Source organism: Peromyscus californicus, unplaced genomic scaffold (assembly GCF_007827085.1).
Source record: "Peromyscus californicus insignis strain IS unplaced genomic scaffold, ASM782708v3 Scaffold_8__1_contigs__length_139910024, whole genome shotgun sequence".
Taxonomy (NCBI): Eukaryota; Metazoa; Chordata; class Mammalia; order Rodentia; family Cricetidae; genus Peromyscus; species Peromyscus californicus.
The window spans coordinates 98236395-98253879 of record NW_026294606.1 but is presented as its reverse complement, the minus strand read 5'-3'; the positions used below and the strand labels follow the sequence as shown (position 1 = coordinate 98253879).

Below are 17485 nucleotides of genomic sequence, written 5' to 3'. Positions count from 1 at the left end.
AATAAGTCTCTTATATAAAGCAGCCATAGAACCTTTAGGATGACTCTGACACCATTTCTCAAGGGAAAATATGCATAATTAATTTATGAATATACTAAGAGTAAATTACTTAGAAGGTAAAAAAAAAAAAGTCTTACCAGGCCATTAAACAGTGTAGAAACTCAAGAACTAAGACTTGTCTAAAAATATTATGTTTGTAAGATGACATGGTGCTTTTATATTGACAATGAAGCCAGTCAAAAGTATTTATTTGGTTTGGTCTGATGACTGAGATGTCTGGATCTTTCTTCTCTTGAAGATAGAGAAGATAGAGGCTAATATATGGAACTGTGTTTGAAGTTATAGAGTTGTATAAATATATATATGCATATGTATATGATATGTGTATGTATTATATATAATATTGCATATATCAAATGCATACACACACCAGTGTTAAAGTGGGGTGGCTTTTTTTTTTTTGCAGTGACTGCATATCCCTTGATAAAGGAAACTAAAGGAGGTTTGCTTGATGATGCAGAGAGATGAATTCTTTGTCAGTGTAGAAAGCATGTTTTGGCTCTTATATGAGCTAGAGATGACATACTGCACTCAAAGAACTGGTCTCCCTGCTCTGGCTGAGGTGCTGGAATTGGAGAAAATGAGTAACTTAATGAGCATCCTCAGCACATGTATAATTTGGAAGCCTATTTGGGCACATGATGATCATTTTCTTTGACCTGTCGGTTGCTGCTCTTTTCAAACTTCTTGGAATCAGTTGCACATTATAAACTCATTGAAGAAATGGACTGTGATTTGCTTACCTTTGTGTCAGGAAAACTCCTGGTGGTCATTAGGTGTGTGTTTATTGACGCAAATTGAATTGAGGAGAAGTGCCCATAGTCTTTTCTGTAGAGAGAACAGTAGGCTGAAAGCAGTTGCCTATGAGCATTGCTTTTTAAAAATTATTATTATCATTATTAAAACTACTTTAAAATCCAAAGCAAGTTGAATCTGTGTATAAGAGTGAGAAACAAAATCTCACACAACTGGGTGTTATGGTTCAGTTAATTCCATGGGAAGCATTCAAACGAAGGCTAAAATGAATAGCAATGATGAACCAATAACACCAAAGCTTAATGAGGTATTTACTTTAACTAGACATTTGGATTATCTTTTACTGTTTTTCTCAATTAAGCATTGGATTTTAAACTAGAAAAGTAGTGGTTACTGCCTGCTAGTATTTAGCTGCTCTAATTAAAATGCATTGTTTAGGCATTGTTTTTACATTGTGAACAATGTGTGTTTCTGTTTATCAGACATGGGAAAAGTGAAATGCAGGCATTGCTGTTTCCTTGTTTAGTACTGTTAACGGGGAGGTATTCAGGGTGAAATGGCAGCAAGTGTGACATTTTTAATAATCTAAACCACAGAAGGACCAAGAGCATCTATCACAAAACTGTTAAGTTAACACTGGTCTCTAGACCATATTGTAATCTGCTGGCTTTTTCATAGGCTCCCCATCTTGACTGTGAGTTGCCTGTTAATAAAAACTGCCTTTCAGTCCTACCTGAACACCTTCAAAACCCAATAGTGCCTGGAATGTTGCCAACAAACAATGAATGACTGCATGAATGAAACAAACATTTTATAATATGTTCTTCTCATTACTCCAAATAATAGTGATTCCCTCCTGCCCATCAGCTCTTTGAGCATATCTATCACCAATCAATCATCTATGTATGTATGTATGTATGTATGTATGTATGTATGTATGTATCATCTATATCTATCTATCTATCTATCTATCTATCTATCTATCTATCTATCTATCTATCTATCTACCTATCTATCATCTATGTTTAGTATCCATCTACCTTTCATCTATTTCAATCTACATTTAATATCAATGCTTCTTATTTATAGTTACATACTTACATTTGTATATTTAAATCTGTCTTTTCTGGTCACAGGTAGGTTGCCAAGTTATTTTACTCTATAATTACTTTGTCTTTCTTCTAAACACTCTAATAGAGCTTCATCCGAGGTTCTGTAGTTGCCAAAACAGGGAAAGTGAGGCTGCTCTATGCCTTGGCTCTTGACATTTACACTCGGAAGAAGATAAACTATTGCAACTTAAAGTTTTTAAGTAGAAGAACAATCTTGAATTTATACATGCAGTAAGGAACTTAACCTTTTGCCGTTTTATGAATGCACATTTTCTAAGTTGATTTTTGAGGTTTTCCTTCAGTTTTTCTAGCTATTATGGGATGTATACCAATTATACAAAAGTGCCAATTTCTTTTAATGGCTTTACAGTCTGTCTAGGATGATACAAATAAATCTATGAGAGAAAGTTAAGAAACACATAAGGCATTATACAAGTGTGTGATAGGAAGAGAAAGAAAGACAAGTGTTATTGGTTTAGGAAAAAACACAATAAAACAAACCAATAAAACCATCCAAGATGGTATTGAGAACCAAAGTGTGAATTCCTCACTTCTCTCAGTTGATCTTACTCAGTCTTCAGAAAGAACAATGCCTTCTCTACACCTGAAAGAATTAACAAAATGCTCTCTACTTCTTACAGTAATTTAGAAGACTAAGAAAATATTTTGCTTATTATCTATACAGGCGATTAGTAAAAATGCAAACTTAATAGGCATATGATACTTTAAAACATATTAAAACATTTCTTCAGAATAAAATTTACGGTCTAATGCCCATCAGATGTAATTTCTTTAAATTGCTTGACTGGATGGTGGATAAATATTTTATGAAAATTTAGAAAATGTGGACCAGTAAAATTGTTCCCTTAAACTGAAGACAAAATAAAGTTCCTCAGCATTTTCAGGATGCAAAGACTCTTTTCAGCTAGTGTGTTCCAAGTGATGAAAAAGTAAATGCAAGGTATAATTTTAACTCATTTAAAAACAATTGCAGAAATATGAAACCAACATCTTAGAAATTTTCAGTAAGGCAACCTGTTCAAAAACCTACAGCCAAATTCTCCCAGATTATTTTATCTATCTGTCTGTCTATCTATCTATCTATTTATCTATCTATCTATCTATCTATCTATCTATCTATCTACTAATCTATCTAATTATTTTGATAAGCACCCAAGATTCTTTTGCTGACTACAACTTCAAGGAATGGGTGGGACCAGCCTTCTAAATGGTTTAAGTAAACATAGCTGTTACAAGAGTAGTTTATAAAAAGATTTATTTTTTCTATTTATGAAAATTGTGTGTATGTTTATGTGTGTGTGTGTGTGTGTGTGTGTGTGTGTGTGTGTGTGTGTGTGTGTATCTGCACATGTATGCAGTGCTCACAGAGGCCAGAAGAAGATGACAAATCCTCTGGAGCTGGAGTTAGAGACAATTGTAGGTCACTGGACTGCTGGAATCTGAACTCAGGTATTCTGGAAGGGTAGTATGTGCTATTAACTGCTGAGCCATCTCTCCAATCCCTTAAAAATCACACACACACACACACACACACACACACACACACATACACACAACTTGTTTTATATATATGTATATGTATATGTATATGTATATGTATATGTGTCTGTCTGTGTGGGTTTATGTGCACCACATGCATGCCAGAGCCCATGGAGGACAGGTGAGGGTGTCAGATCCCTTGGAGCTGGAGTTGCAGGTGGTTGTGAGCTGCTGTGTAAATGCTGGTAGTGGAATTCAGCCCTCTGCAAGAGCATCAAGTGCTCTTAACTACAGAGTCATTAATCCACAACACAAATGTTTAAGTCTTAACAGACTTAGTGGGTTGAATGTCAGGAAGTATAGGGACACCAAGGACATTTTTGCATTTCTTTTGAGACCCACCAACTAGAAAGTGTGTTAGTGGAGATTCTTTTTGGAGGGATGGAGTCACCACCACAAACTAGCACATGCTGAGATGAAATGTGAAATCTTGGCATTGTTAGCACCATGCTCTAATCAACTAAACTCAATGATCACGACAAGGAGAGAGGCCCCGGTGACCAGGAGTGGACGTGTGTTAGTGGAGATTCTTTTTGGAGGGATGGAGTCACCACCACAAAGTGGCTCATGCTGAGATGAAATGTGAAATCTTGACATTGTTAGCACCATGCTCTAATCAACTAAACTCACTGATCAGGACAAGAAGAGAGGCCCCTGTGACCAGGAGTGGACTCCAAAAAATATTTCTCTCTCTCTCTCTCTCTCTCTCTCTCTCTCTCTCTCTCTCTCTCTCTCTCTCTCTCTCTCTCTCTCTCTCTCTTTTGGTTTTTCCATGACAGGGTTTCTCTGCGTAACCCTGGCTGTCCTGGAACTCACTCTATAGACCAAGCTGGCCTTGAGCTTAGAGATTCTCTGCCTCTGCCTCCTGAGTGCTGGGATTAAAGGTGTGTGCCACCATGTCCAGCTCAAAATACTTTTTTCAAATAAAATATTTTTAATATTTCCCTTTTTTTCTTTCTTCCTTCCTTCCTCCCTCACTCCCTCCCCCTTCCTTCCTTCCTTCCTTCCTTCCTTCCTTCCTTCCTTCCTTCTGTCCTTCCTTCCTTCCTTCCTTCCTTTTTCCTCCCTTCCCCTTCCCTTTCTCTCTTCCTTCTTTTCATTGAAGTGGTTTCATTGTGTAATGGTCTCTGGTTGGTCTGGAACTCAATACATAGATCAGGCTAGCCCTTGGCTTGCTTACAGCTATCTGCTTGCCTCTGCCCCCCAAATAATTAAAACTGTGAGTCACCCATACTTCTCCTATCTTTATTGTGTTCTAAAATTCTTATGTATATGTGTGTATATCTGTGTGAATATATGCCACATGTGTGGGAGTGCTCCTGGGGGCCAGAAGAGGACATCAGATCTCCTAGAGCTGGAGTTATGGATAGTAGTGATCTGCCAGATGTGGGAGCTGATAAACTATCTCTGGTTTCTTTGAAACAGCAACAAGTGCTCTCAAGAGCTGAGCCATCTCTCTAGCCCTGTGCTTTTGTTTCTTAACGAGCAGTGTCATGGTTCAGGAAGGAAAACACAAAAAACTTGTGATTAGTGTAGTCAATTACACAGAATATCACCTGTCACAAAATATTGAAGCCATTATAATTGTTGTGTTTGCCCTGGCAACTGCATAAGTCAGACAAGGTGGCAACACCTGCAGAAACTTTTTTTTTTTAAAGCATGAATTTGTTTCATGTCAAATTAATAAGTGTCCCAGGGAAGTAGGACTCCATGGAAAGTTTGTGGGAGTCTAGATAGGTGCATCCTTCTTCAAAGTGGCATTTTCCCTAAACTTTCTCCATGCCAAGTCATTATTCTAGTGACCTAACCATACTGACGCACGTGTGGTGATGCAGAGCACAGTAGTATTACTTCCATGTACACATCACATTGTCACCTTCATCACTGCAGTCCTTGGCTGATGCCTAAGGAGTGTGTTTCAGGACACTAATCCCCCAAAGTTGTTTTTAATTAAAGCCTACATTGTTAGCCCATATCTTCAGGAAATTTTTCGTTTATACTTCTAGGCACCTATGAATTCTCCGCCCTTTGCAATGAATAACCTAGCCCCCGTATGGTGCAAAGGTGGCTGAGTTTTCTTTTTAAATTGTGGTAGAGACAATTAACATGGAATTTATCTTCCTAACAAAATTTTAAGTGTGCAATGAAGTGTTATTCGTTATAAGCACTGTGCAGAACAGCTGCTCTTTGGGTTTAATAACTTTTTTTGTAACTGTAGCATTATACCTGCCGAGTGGTATCCTCACCCATCTCTCATTTCCTAGGGACCATTTCAGGCTGTTCTAATAAGGAGAACCATATGGTATTTGTCCCAGGAATAGCTTAGTTTATCCATTCTACTTCCTCATAGGTTCATCTATTTTAGAATAAGACTGTTTTCTTGCACCTTTTAAATACTAATTTTTCAGTGTATTTAAGTATTTCATACATGCATGCAATTAAATGTCACATCACCCCTACTTCTCTCTCCCCAGCTCCCTCCAAATAACCCCAACACACCCGCTCTCCACTTCATGTACTGTTTTTCTTTTTAATAACAGTCCAATTAATGCTGCTCAAATGTGTGTAGGTCACCTTCTAGGGCATGGGAAATCTCCCAGTGGCTGCATATTCAAAAAGAATGATACTCCCTCCCCAGCAGCTATCACCTGTTAACAACTCCCCAGTAAGGGGTGGGGCCTGATGGTCACCTCCCCCATCTGCATCATAACTTTGGCTGGTTTGATCTTATGCAGGTCTTGTGCAGGCTATCGTAGCTGGTATGAGCTTGTGAGTGCAATAATAGTGTTAAGTCTTGGAAGTTTGTCTTCTTGGTGCCCCTCCCATCCTCTTGACCTTCCCATTTTATTCATTAATCTGTCTACAGATACTTCATTTCCATCAGTACCTCTCTGTGACTATTGCTGTCCCACATGCTACATAGCCTTTGCTTTATGACCTTGATTTCAGTTCTTTTTGATTAATACTTGGGGGTAGGATTTCTAGATCATATGGTATTTTTACCTTTAATTTTTTGAGGAGCTTCTGTGCTGTACCCTTCTTTCCATAGCACCCTATATCATTTTGAATCCCCACTGTAGGAAGAACCCGATGATGTACAAGGATTCTGAGGTCTGTAGATTTTTGTCATTTCCTTTTGTCTCAGTTTGGTTTATAACAACATCCTAATGGGTGCCAACTGATATCTCATTGTGGTTTTGCTTGGATTTCTTTACCTGCTAGCATTGCTGAGTGTGTATATGAATATATAGCACACAAGAAACTGCATAGGCTTTTATGAGCTCTAGATAAGTGATTGTGGGCTACTTTTCTGCAAGGTGTTTAAGGAATTTTTCATGTGCATTTATTATATTTTTGCTATATATGTAGCTTCTTTTTGAAAGTTTTTGATACAGAATCTCACTGAAGTAGCCCAGGCTGGCCTCTAATTCACCATCCTTCTGTATTAGCCTCCAGAATATTAGGATTACAGTTATATACCACTATAAGTAGTTTGTATTTAGTTTCTATGCACTAGCAATGAGCAGTCCAAGTTGGAGATCATTACTATTAGCGACAACAGAACACCTTGTTTACTAATGTCAAAAAGAATAAAATACTTATAATAAATTTAGTGAAAGGGGTAAAAGAGCTATATACTGAAAACTGTTAAAACATCACCAAAGAAGCAATGAAGACACAAATGAATAATACACACACACACACACACACACACACACACACACATACATATATATATATATATATATATATATATATATATATATATGTATATTTGGAAGTTTTCCTGTGTCCTTCCTGCTCTACAGCTACTCAGACCCAAATAAACACACAGAGGCTTATATTAATTATGAATTGTATGGCTGTTAGCTCAGGCTTATTACTGACTAGCTCTTACACTTAAATTAACCCATAATTCTTATCTATGTTTAGCCACATGGTTGGTACCTTTTCTCAGTTCTACCTTGTCATCTTGCTTCCTCTGTGTCTGGCTGGTGACTCCAGATTCAGCCTTCCTCTTCCCAGAATTCTCCTTGTCTGCTTATCCTGCCTATTCTTCCTGCCTGGCTACTGGCCAATCAGCATTTTATTTAACACCCACTCAGAGCAACACACATTCACAGCATACAGAATGACATTCCACAGCATATATATGTTAATATTTGTTTTTTTTTACAATGCCCATATTACCCAACATAATCTCCACATTCTGTATAATTTCTATCAATATCCTAAATGCATATTTTACTAAAAGTACTTAAAAATTGTGAAATGTACATTTGGACCTTAAAGGACTCTGTGTAACAGAACTGAATGCACCATCCTGCCTGATTTCCAAACATACTATAAAGCTCCAGTGATTAGAACAGTGTGATACTGGCATCAATTCAGACATTAAGGTGAATGAAATGGACCAGAATCCAGGAATAAATACATGCACTTATGGTAAACTGTGGACTCACAAGAAGGGAAGAATATAGAATGAGGAATGTTCTGGGCAAATAGTGCTTGGGAAACTTGATATGGACACACAAAATAGTTACATTGGGGGTCTGTGGAGAAGTATCAGCACTTAAAAGCATGCACTGCTTTTTCAGAGGACACAGTTTGGCTCCTGGCAACTCTGCTGAGTGGCTCACAAGTTCTTATAACTCTTGCTTGAGAGGCTCTGTTCATTGCCTCTGACCTCCACTGGTGTCCACACTCATCTTCACATACCCACAAACAGATACATCCATACATATAATTAAAAAAAACCAAAATCTTTTAAAAAATAGAAAATGTGGACCTTATCTTATACCGTATAAAATAAAATTAAAATAAACTAAAGATTGACATGTTAAGCCCCAAATCAACAAAATTGACAGAGAAAATACATGGTGGTATATGGGGAGAATATATCACATTGATTTAGAGTATGAATGACTTCTTTAGATATGAAATCAAGTCATAGACTTGAAAAATAGACAAGTGGAAATATTTTGATGTAAAAACCTTCTCATGGTGGAGGAGGTGATTAGTAGATTGAAAGTGTATCTTGTAGAACGGGACAGAATAGCAGGTTACCATTAACTGATAAGGCATAAGAGTTTCTGTGGTTTATGATGTGATGTCAGCCATGAGTCAAGGCAGCTATTGCTAGGCAACTTCTCTGTTCAGCATTCTGAACCCCTTTGAACCTGTTTCCCCCTGTAGCTGGTTGTATCAGCTACTCTCATAAACTTCTTTGGCACATCATGATTGGAATTTTATAATACATATAGGACACAAGGAATCCATATCCACTCCTGTAAACTGTTAGTAAACAAACATAATGATATAAGACAAATGGTCTTTGTTTAACCTTCCTCAGATCCATCTGTCTCCAGGCAAGGAAATAGCATGTGTTTGAAGAGTGATTAGAGCTAGCAGGAGCCTCGATTTGGTACCCCCTCAAAGTGTATGCTCCATCAAGAACATCCTCAAATCACGGATCAGAGAATAACAAGTCTGCAAAGCACTGTGACTCGCGTCTCCCATTTGGCCATATGACAGTTCAATGATGGCAGTATCACACCCGCCCTCTCCTGTCCTATTATCATTGTTCTGATGCAATGTGTCAGATGTCTGCCTCTGGCTTTTTTCATTCTCCAGTCCCAGGTGGCTATAGTTGGCATTTTTCCTCTCTTGGAAGCAATCTGTCCTTTTGAAATGTGTTTTCATTATTTTATTTGACCTAGGGATAGTGACTAGCTTAGCCTCTCTTTCATAGTTATCCATCATTTATTTTCAACTTATCAAGTATGATTCCATTAGAGAAGATGCTAGAAAAATATACATAAACCATAAAGAGGGATCTGAGACTTGGAACTGATGTCTTTATATTCCTTAAAGATCTGAGAAGACATCATCTTTTTTAAAAAATTAAAGATAGCAAAGAAATGTGCCTAACAATAAATTAATTTTTAAAATCATTAGTCTTCTTATATATAAACATATAAAAAGGTAGGCAATATAGAAGGAATATGCAGTCCATTTTTTTCTGTGCTTGCTTTTTACTTGTTTGAGACAGAGTCTTACTTTGTAGCCCAAGCTAGATTGCAACTTGTGACAATTCTCCTTCCTCAGTTTTCCATGTGCTGGGTTCCATGTATAATTAAACCGATAAAATGAATAATAAAGAGAAACCTGGTGTGAGGGAAATTCCCAGGAATCCGCAGGGATGACCCTAGATTAGACTACTAGCAGTGGTGGAGGGGGTGCCTGAGCTGGCCTACCCCTAAGTGTCATCATAGAGCCTTCATCTAGTAACTGGCGGAAACAGATGCAGAGAGCCATGGCCAAGCACCAGGCAATGCTCCCGAAGTCCAGTCTAAGAGAGGGAAGAGGGATTCTGTGAGCAAGGGGCATCAATGGGGAAACTTACAGATATAACCGAACCAAGTTAGTGGGAACTCATGAAATCTGGACCAACAGCTGTGGAGCCTGCATGGGCCTGGACTAGGCCCTCTGCATGGGTAAGACAGTTGTGTAGCTTGGTCTGTTTGAGGGGCTCCTGACAGTGGGAATAGGGTCTATCCCTGGTGGATGAACTGGCTTTTTGGAGCCCATTGCCTATGGTGGAACACCTTGCACAGCCTTGATTCAGGGGGAGAGGTTTGGACCTGCCTCAGCTGAATGTGCCAGACTTTGCTGACTCCCCATGGGAGGCCATAGCTTTTCAGAGGAGGGGATGGGGGGTAGGTTGGGGGCAGGTAAGGCTGGGGAGGGAGCAGGAGGAGGGATGAACGAGGGAATCTGTGGTTGGTATGGGGAATGAATTAAAAAAATCTTAATAAAAATGCAAACACTTAAAAAATAGAATGAATGAATATGAAAGAAGATTTATAATATAAAATAAGCAAGATGTACAAACAATGTCACTAAATGACGTAAGAGATGACAATGAAATGCATCACATATTTTGGTTTGAACAGAACATGTTATCGTACAGTTACATCCTCTAACTAAAGTAACCCAAATGAGATCATTCCAAATCTCATATAGAAAAATTATGTAATAAATTAACTAAACTAGTTAACAAAATAATAGTACTAAGGAGGATCTCAGTTATGAAAAGGCGAATGTATCTTAAAGCACATTGATATTATTACATTAAAACATAATAGCTAACTAAGAAGAACATTCACCATCAAATCAAATACATATTTAAAGGTTTCAATAAGACAGATAGGAGATACACAATGAGGACCAGCAAGATGGCTTGTCAGGTAATAGTACTTGCTGCCAAGGCTGATGACCTGAGTTCAATCGTCAGGGTCAATGAGATAAAAGGGGAGAACAGATTCCTTCAAGTTGTCCTCTGACCTCTGAATGTATACGAGGGTAAATGTGTACCCACAATCACACACCATACACACAAACAATAAATAAATGTGAAAACATATGCTGTAAAATATGAATCAGTCAATATGGACCTTGAGAAGCTGTAGCCTTCTAGTAAAATCAGTAACTTTTATAACAAAATAGGTTCTAGATGACTAATAAATAGGCTAAACTGTTTGTATACAGAGAAATCATAAGTAGAAGATACAGAACAACATAAAACTGAATATGTAATACCAGAATGGGCTTTTCTTTCTACACAATAGAACTAAATTTGTATACTGTAGGGCAGAATGTAAAAAATACTTTGTATTTAGAAATCTGCATGAACAATTGAATAAAGACAGTAAAAGAAAGAGTATGTAAGTGTACATGTTAGCAGTGTCTGATTTGATTCACATGCAGCAGGGACGCTGGGTTAGGATTGACATTCTGACTGGCTTTGATTGAATAGGCTTCATCCAGCCACAGGTTCACTTAAATTTAAATAGTGATGAGGAACAGGCAACAGCATATCATGCTCAGCAGGAGCATAATGGATGTCCAGAGAGACTGAATAATTTCTAATTGTTCCAATGACATCGAGATAAACACATTCACAATTGACAGGCCCAGGTGGGTGTAGCTACCATAGATGAAGAAAGCCCTCTCTCTGTTCCAATGGCCCTTATGCTCTTTTACATGGAGAGTGAAGGGACCCATCAAGGTTAAGTCACTAACCTATATAATCTTCCTCTCATCGGTTGGCTGCATCTTAAGAAGGCCAGGTAGAAGCCACTGATTCCAGATTGTGTCTGTGGGTCCTAAATTTTCATGTAACCCTGTTTTGACTTCCCTGGAGACTGTCTGGAGGTGGGAAAAAAAGTATTTTTGTGGTTTAAAAAGTATACCTAGGCAATTCCAATTTGCAGAAAAGGAGGGGGAAATTTTGGTCACTCAATACATTTCAGAACCAGTAACAGATCTTTAATTCCATAAAAGCACAGCAGTAGATGTAGAATTGTCTGAGATGCAGCACACTTCTGTACATTCCCATGTTAGTGTTGTGAGGAGGAATTGCTTAAAGATCAAGACCAAGGAAACAACTATATAATTAAATGTTAGCTCTGTCCTTCCAATGACAAAGACTCAGTTTTTTTTTCATTTATAAAGCTAGGCTATTTGGTACAGTAGCCACTAACCACATGGTTACTTAAATTTAAAACTGAATTAATTAATATAAAAAATTTAGAAAATATAACTGGGGCCGGGCGGCAATGGCTCACGCCTTTAATCTCAGCACTTGGGAGGCAGGGCCAGGCAGATCTCTGTGAGTTCAAGGCCAGCCTGGTCTACAGAGCGAGATCCAGGACAGGCACCAAAACTATGCAGAGAAACTCTGTCTCTAAAAACAAACAAACAATAACAAAGAAAAGAAAGAAAAAAGACAAGAAAATATAGCTGGGAAGATAGACAGAGATAGAGTGTGTTTAGTGAGAGGGAAGCCCTGGATTCAATCCCAATCTCCAAGAAAGTATTAACAAATGAGGTTGCATCGGTTCATGTAGGCCATACTTAAGGCACGCCATAGCTGTGCTAGAACAGCTGTGCTAGTGTGCTGATATTGTGTTCCCCAAAATATTGTGCACCCTAATAAACTTATCTGGGGTCAGAGAACAGAATAGCCACTAGATACAGAGGCCAGAAAATGGTGACACATGCCTTTAATCCCAGGAAGTGATGACAGAAAGCAGAAAGGTATTTAAGGCATGAGGACCAGGAACTAGAGCCTGGTTAAGCTTTTAGGCTTTCAAGAAGCAGTTCAGCTGAGATCCATCTGGATAAGGACTCAGAGGCTTCTAGTCTGAGAAAACAGGATCAGCTGAGGAACTGGCAAGGTGAGGTGGCTGTGGCTTGTTCTGCTTCTCTGATCTTCCTGCATTCACCCCAATACCTGGCTCCGGGTTTGTTTTAATTAATAAGTCCTTTTAAGATTCTTGCTACAGTGCTAGTCTATCAGTTCAGTTATGGAATATTTCTATTATTACATAAAATTTCTTATGAGTCAGCAAAATGGCTCAGTGGGTAAGGGCAATTGTCACAAAACTTCTGATGACCTGATTTCCATCCCCAGAGCCACATGGTAGAAGAAGATAACCAACTCCTACACATTGTCTTCTGAGCTTCACATGTACACTATGTTGCACATGTGTGTTTGTGTTTGTGTGTGTGTGTGTGTGTGTGTGTGTGTGTGTATGTGTGTATGTGTGTGTACAATATAATAAAAATTCTCTCTTATTACACAAGTATGAACAGTCTATAAACTAACGACAAAAATAGAACTTTAATTTTCTGTTTTTTAAGAAAGTGGCAAAATTATAAATAGGCAACTTATAGAAAGAAAAAATAGCATGAAATTATTCAAAAGCATTTTTGTCTTTATTTAAAATGAACACAGTGCTTCCTAAAAGATTACAGTGTTTGACACCTCAAAGTACTGTATTCTTTAATTTAAACAGACATTTAGAATAATAATTTGCCTTCAAACTACAGCATCAAACTCATAATGTTATATAGAGAGCTATTAAATAATAGCCACATAATATTGTGGGTTCCTAGCAGCTGGTCATTAACTTATATTAAGTTACATCATCTCCTCAGAAATAGAATACAACGTGGACATTAAAAACAGGCAATGCAAGAATATATTGTCTGATTCTGGAGTGAATTCCAAGAATGATGCCAGAATTGGAGGTGATGTGTCCCCTTTAGACACAGGGGAGTCTGAAGGTGTGAGCAAGTGAAGATGCAAGGACAGAGAGAGGAACATGTACTTATTCACTGAAAGAGTGAGTAAAAATTAGATTTATGAACAATTTCAAATGGGACACAGCTAGCAGGAAGCAAAGGAAAGAAAAGAGACAGAGAGAAACAAAGGATAGGAAGTCATAAAAGTACTTAAGAGAAACAGTCACCATAATAGAATTAGTTAATTCAACTACGGAGGCTGAGATGGACCATGGCCTGCTGTCTACAGGCTGGAAAATCAAATCTGGAATGTTGGTGATGGGATGCAGCCAAGAATCAGGAGTTCAGTTTTTGTCTGGAAAATCCTTCCGGAAGGAATCCTCTGACAGTTTTCCTAGCATCCACTGGACTAGAAATTCACCCACACATAGCTCCTGTGTTGGTCCCCAGCTGGTAGAAGTTCTGGAAGACTCAGTAGGGCTTAACTGGAGGAAGTAGGTTATTCAGGGTGTGCTCTCATTCCTAACACTCTCCATTTGCCTTCCATGAAACAAGCAGCAGCCACCCTGGAGTTTTGCCTCCTCAGAAAGCCAGAAACATGGTGCCAAGTGTCTCTGCACAGGAGTCTCTGAAACCATGAACAGAATACATCTTTATCCCTTAAGGTTTTTCTTTCATGTAGTTGGCTACAGCAATGGTAAAACTAATAGACATAAATACAGATGTTCCCTAATTTGTTTATTATTGTGCAACAGTTATTGACAGTAAAAGTGTATGGAGGTAATCAAAATGAACTATCATAGAGTATTTATCATTATTTATTCTGGTAGCATTTTAAACATACACAGTCATTTCCTTATGTGATGGCTGGGTGGCACATGTATACCTAGCAAGTTGTTTAAACTTTGATTATATTATGACAGAGTAGGAAGAAGTAAAAGCATTAGTTCTGGTTCTAAATTGTCCTCCGAGTCAGTGCCCAGTCAGGAAACCAGAAATCACCCCAGGCATCTGAAACTGGGAAGTCATTATAGAAAATTGGTTACAGGTGATGGAAAAACCAAGCTGCCAAATATGAGATGGTGAGGGAACTCTGAATTTAACATCAGCAGGAGGATGCTACAAGGCCTAGAGCTGTAGGCAGAATGAGAAGGTGTTGTTTCCAGAGCTCTGAGCCTAGTGCTGCCTAGTTGGAATGTGAACCATGCCATGGACTGTACAAGAGAGGGCCATGAGATAGAGGACAATCATTGGGGCTGGGATCTTGTTAAGATTTGATAACTACTGACAAACTGACCAAGGCACACCAAGAGAGTGAAATATACCAGCTCCTTCTACCAGCTGGTCTAGTCTGTTGCTCAGATTCTCCCCGCCTTTAGCTCCCAGTCTCTGTGATCTCCATAGAAAGAATCTACATGAGACAAAGAGGTTGGTGTGGTGGGCAGGTAGAGTTTACTGCATAGTGAGTTGGGGGCCTCACTCAAGAAGTGAGGGTGTACAATGACCAAAGAGACCATTGCCTTGTAGCACATTCTCAAGACCCAAGGGTCCATTGTGCCAACCTGCCTTGCATGCAGGCTTTATTATTTATGGAGTTTCCAGAAGAAGCAGTTTTCTCTGAAGGGGTTTTCCCATCCATATGATTGCGATACCCATTTAAATTAACTTTTAAGAAAGTACACATTCGCATGCCTATGTTCTCTACACCAGTTTCCCCTGCGTAGTGTGAAGATCTTCAGGGTAGCTCAGCACATCACATCTCCATCTAGAGCCAGAGATGCGGCTAAGATCTTCTTATTTTTATTTTATTTTATGTGTATGGGTATTTTGCTTGCATGTATGCCTGGTTTCCAAGGAGGCTAGAAGAGGGTATTGGTTCCCCTAGAACAGAGTATGGACAGTTGTGAGTCACCATTTGAGTGCTGAGAATTGACCTGGGTCCCGTGGAAGAGCAATCAGTGCTCTTAACTACTGAGCCACCTCTCCAACCACTCTGACCTGATTTCTCATGAACAGTTATTAGAGTTCTACAAGCTCAGTTACCAGTTTAGCCAGCAGCTGATTATGAGGGAGGAGTCCATCCCCCGTGTACTCCATGATTACTAATCTCTGAAGAGCTGCACACGAACCAGTTTCCTAGGGGAGGTCATTCACACAGGAGCCTGCAATGTTCGTGCATCCTAAACTTGGCTCACAAATCTAAGTGAAAGGAGAAAGGACTGAGGTCAGCACATAATGCTGGGTATGTCACCTCCTTGAGCTTCTTATACTGTACGCACAGAGTGAGAGGAGAAGTAGACCCGAGGTCCCTACAGAGAGACCTCTCTTTCCTCTAGTTTTCAAACGGCACACATCTTGCTTATTGGATAGTTTAGTCTCCTCTGAGCTCAACCTAGCCATGACATCCAACCATGGAGAAGAGATAATGTAGTCATGGTAATGAAATAAGCAAGACAGGACAGTTGATAGCTACGCCCATGATTGATGATAGCACTGGGGTTGTTAACAGTCCTCGTATTAGGAGGGGATGGAGCCTTATCAGACCGTCAGCTGGGATTCCAGCCGCAGCCCTTCCTGTCTCCTGGCTGCACATGGTCTAGACATGTAGCTGTGTATGCTGACTGGAAGGTCAGACAGTTTTGTGGAAGCTATTATAATGCAGGTATGGGGCCTGCCAATAACATGACTTTTGGGTTATCCTTGTTCTTGTATGTTACTCCTATGAGCAAGCTCAATAAATCCATCAGTTCACCAAACTGGACTTGAGTAGAGTCTTTCCTTTCATCTGTTCTCAGTGCCCTGCTTGGAGGGGGTAGATAATGGTTTACTTCCTCCTCAGCATCCATCTATGTATAAAGAGGGAATGTCCTCATTTTCATAAGAAAGAAGCAGAGATTTAAGATAGCCAACCCCACCTGAATTCTTTTTTTATTAATTAAATTTATTCATTAATTTTGCATCCTGACCACAGTTCCCCCCCTTCTTCCATTCCCTTCTCTTCCCTCCTCTCTGCCCCCTCCAATCCACTCTTCCTCAGTTTCTATTCAGAAAGAGGCAGGCAGGCCTCCCATGGGTATCAACAAAGTATGGCATATCAAGTTACAGAAGGACTAAGCTCCTCCCCTTGCATTAAGGCTGGGCAAGGCAACCCAGTGTGAGGAATAGATTCCTAATAGCTACCCAAGGCATTAAGGACAGCCCCTGCTCCCATTGCTAGGAGTCCCACAGGTAGACCAAGCTCCACATCTGCCACATATCTGTAGCGGACCTATGTTGGTCCCATGCGGGCTACCTGGATGTTGGTCCGGACTCTATGAGCTCCTATGAGCCCAGGTTAGTTATTTCTGTGGGTTCCCTTGTGATATCCTTGACCTCCCTGGCTCATACAATACTTCCTCCCTCTCTTCAGCAGGATTCCTTGAGCTTTGCCCAATGCTTGGCTGTGGGTCTCTGCATCTGTTTCCATCAGTTACTGGAAGAAGGCTCTTTGATGACAATTGGAGTAGCCACCAATTTATGAGTATAGCAGAATATAGTTAGGCATCATTACACTGACATATTTTTCTTCCTCCAATAATAATAAGTCTTGAAAAAGGGAAATCCACATAGAAGGCTCAACCTTTGGTGTAGGGTAATTGTTGTTAGACACAATTTAATCTAAGCAAGTAGAATATTGTGAACTCTATGCATCTGCTCCTTTGTTATTTATCAAAATTTGCATTGTAGTTCAAAGCCTTGATTTGATTTCTACGTGGGGAAGTAGCATTGCTGTGCCTCATCAAATGTTTGGCAGATGAACTCCAGAACTCACTGCTGAGGACCAGGTGGAAGAGTATATATGTGGATTAACACACATCTGCTGTCACTTCTGGGTTGGTGTTGTCATATACTCTTGGTGTGCAAAG

General features: G+C 39.3%; 1 protein-coding gene across 1 annotated transcript in view; it reads left to right on the top strand.

Moving 5' to 3' along the window:
• Nucleotides 1-17485, top strand: part of Cntnap4 (contactin associated protein family member 4) — a 303767-nt gene that overhangs the window by 107998 nt on the left and 178284 nt on the right. The window lies entirely within an intron of this gene.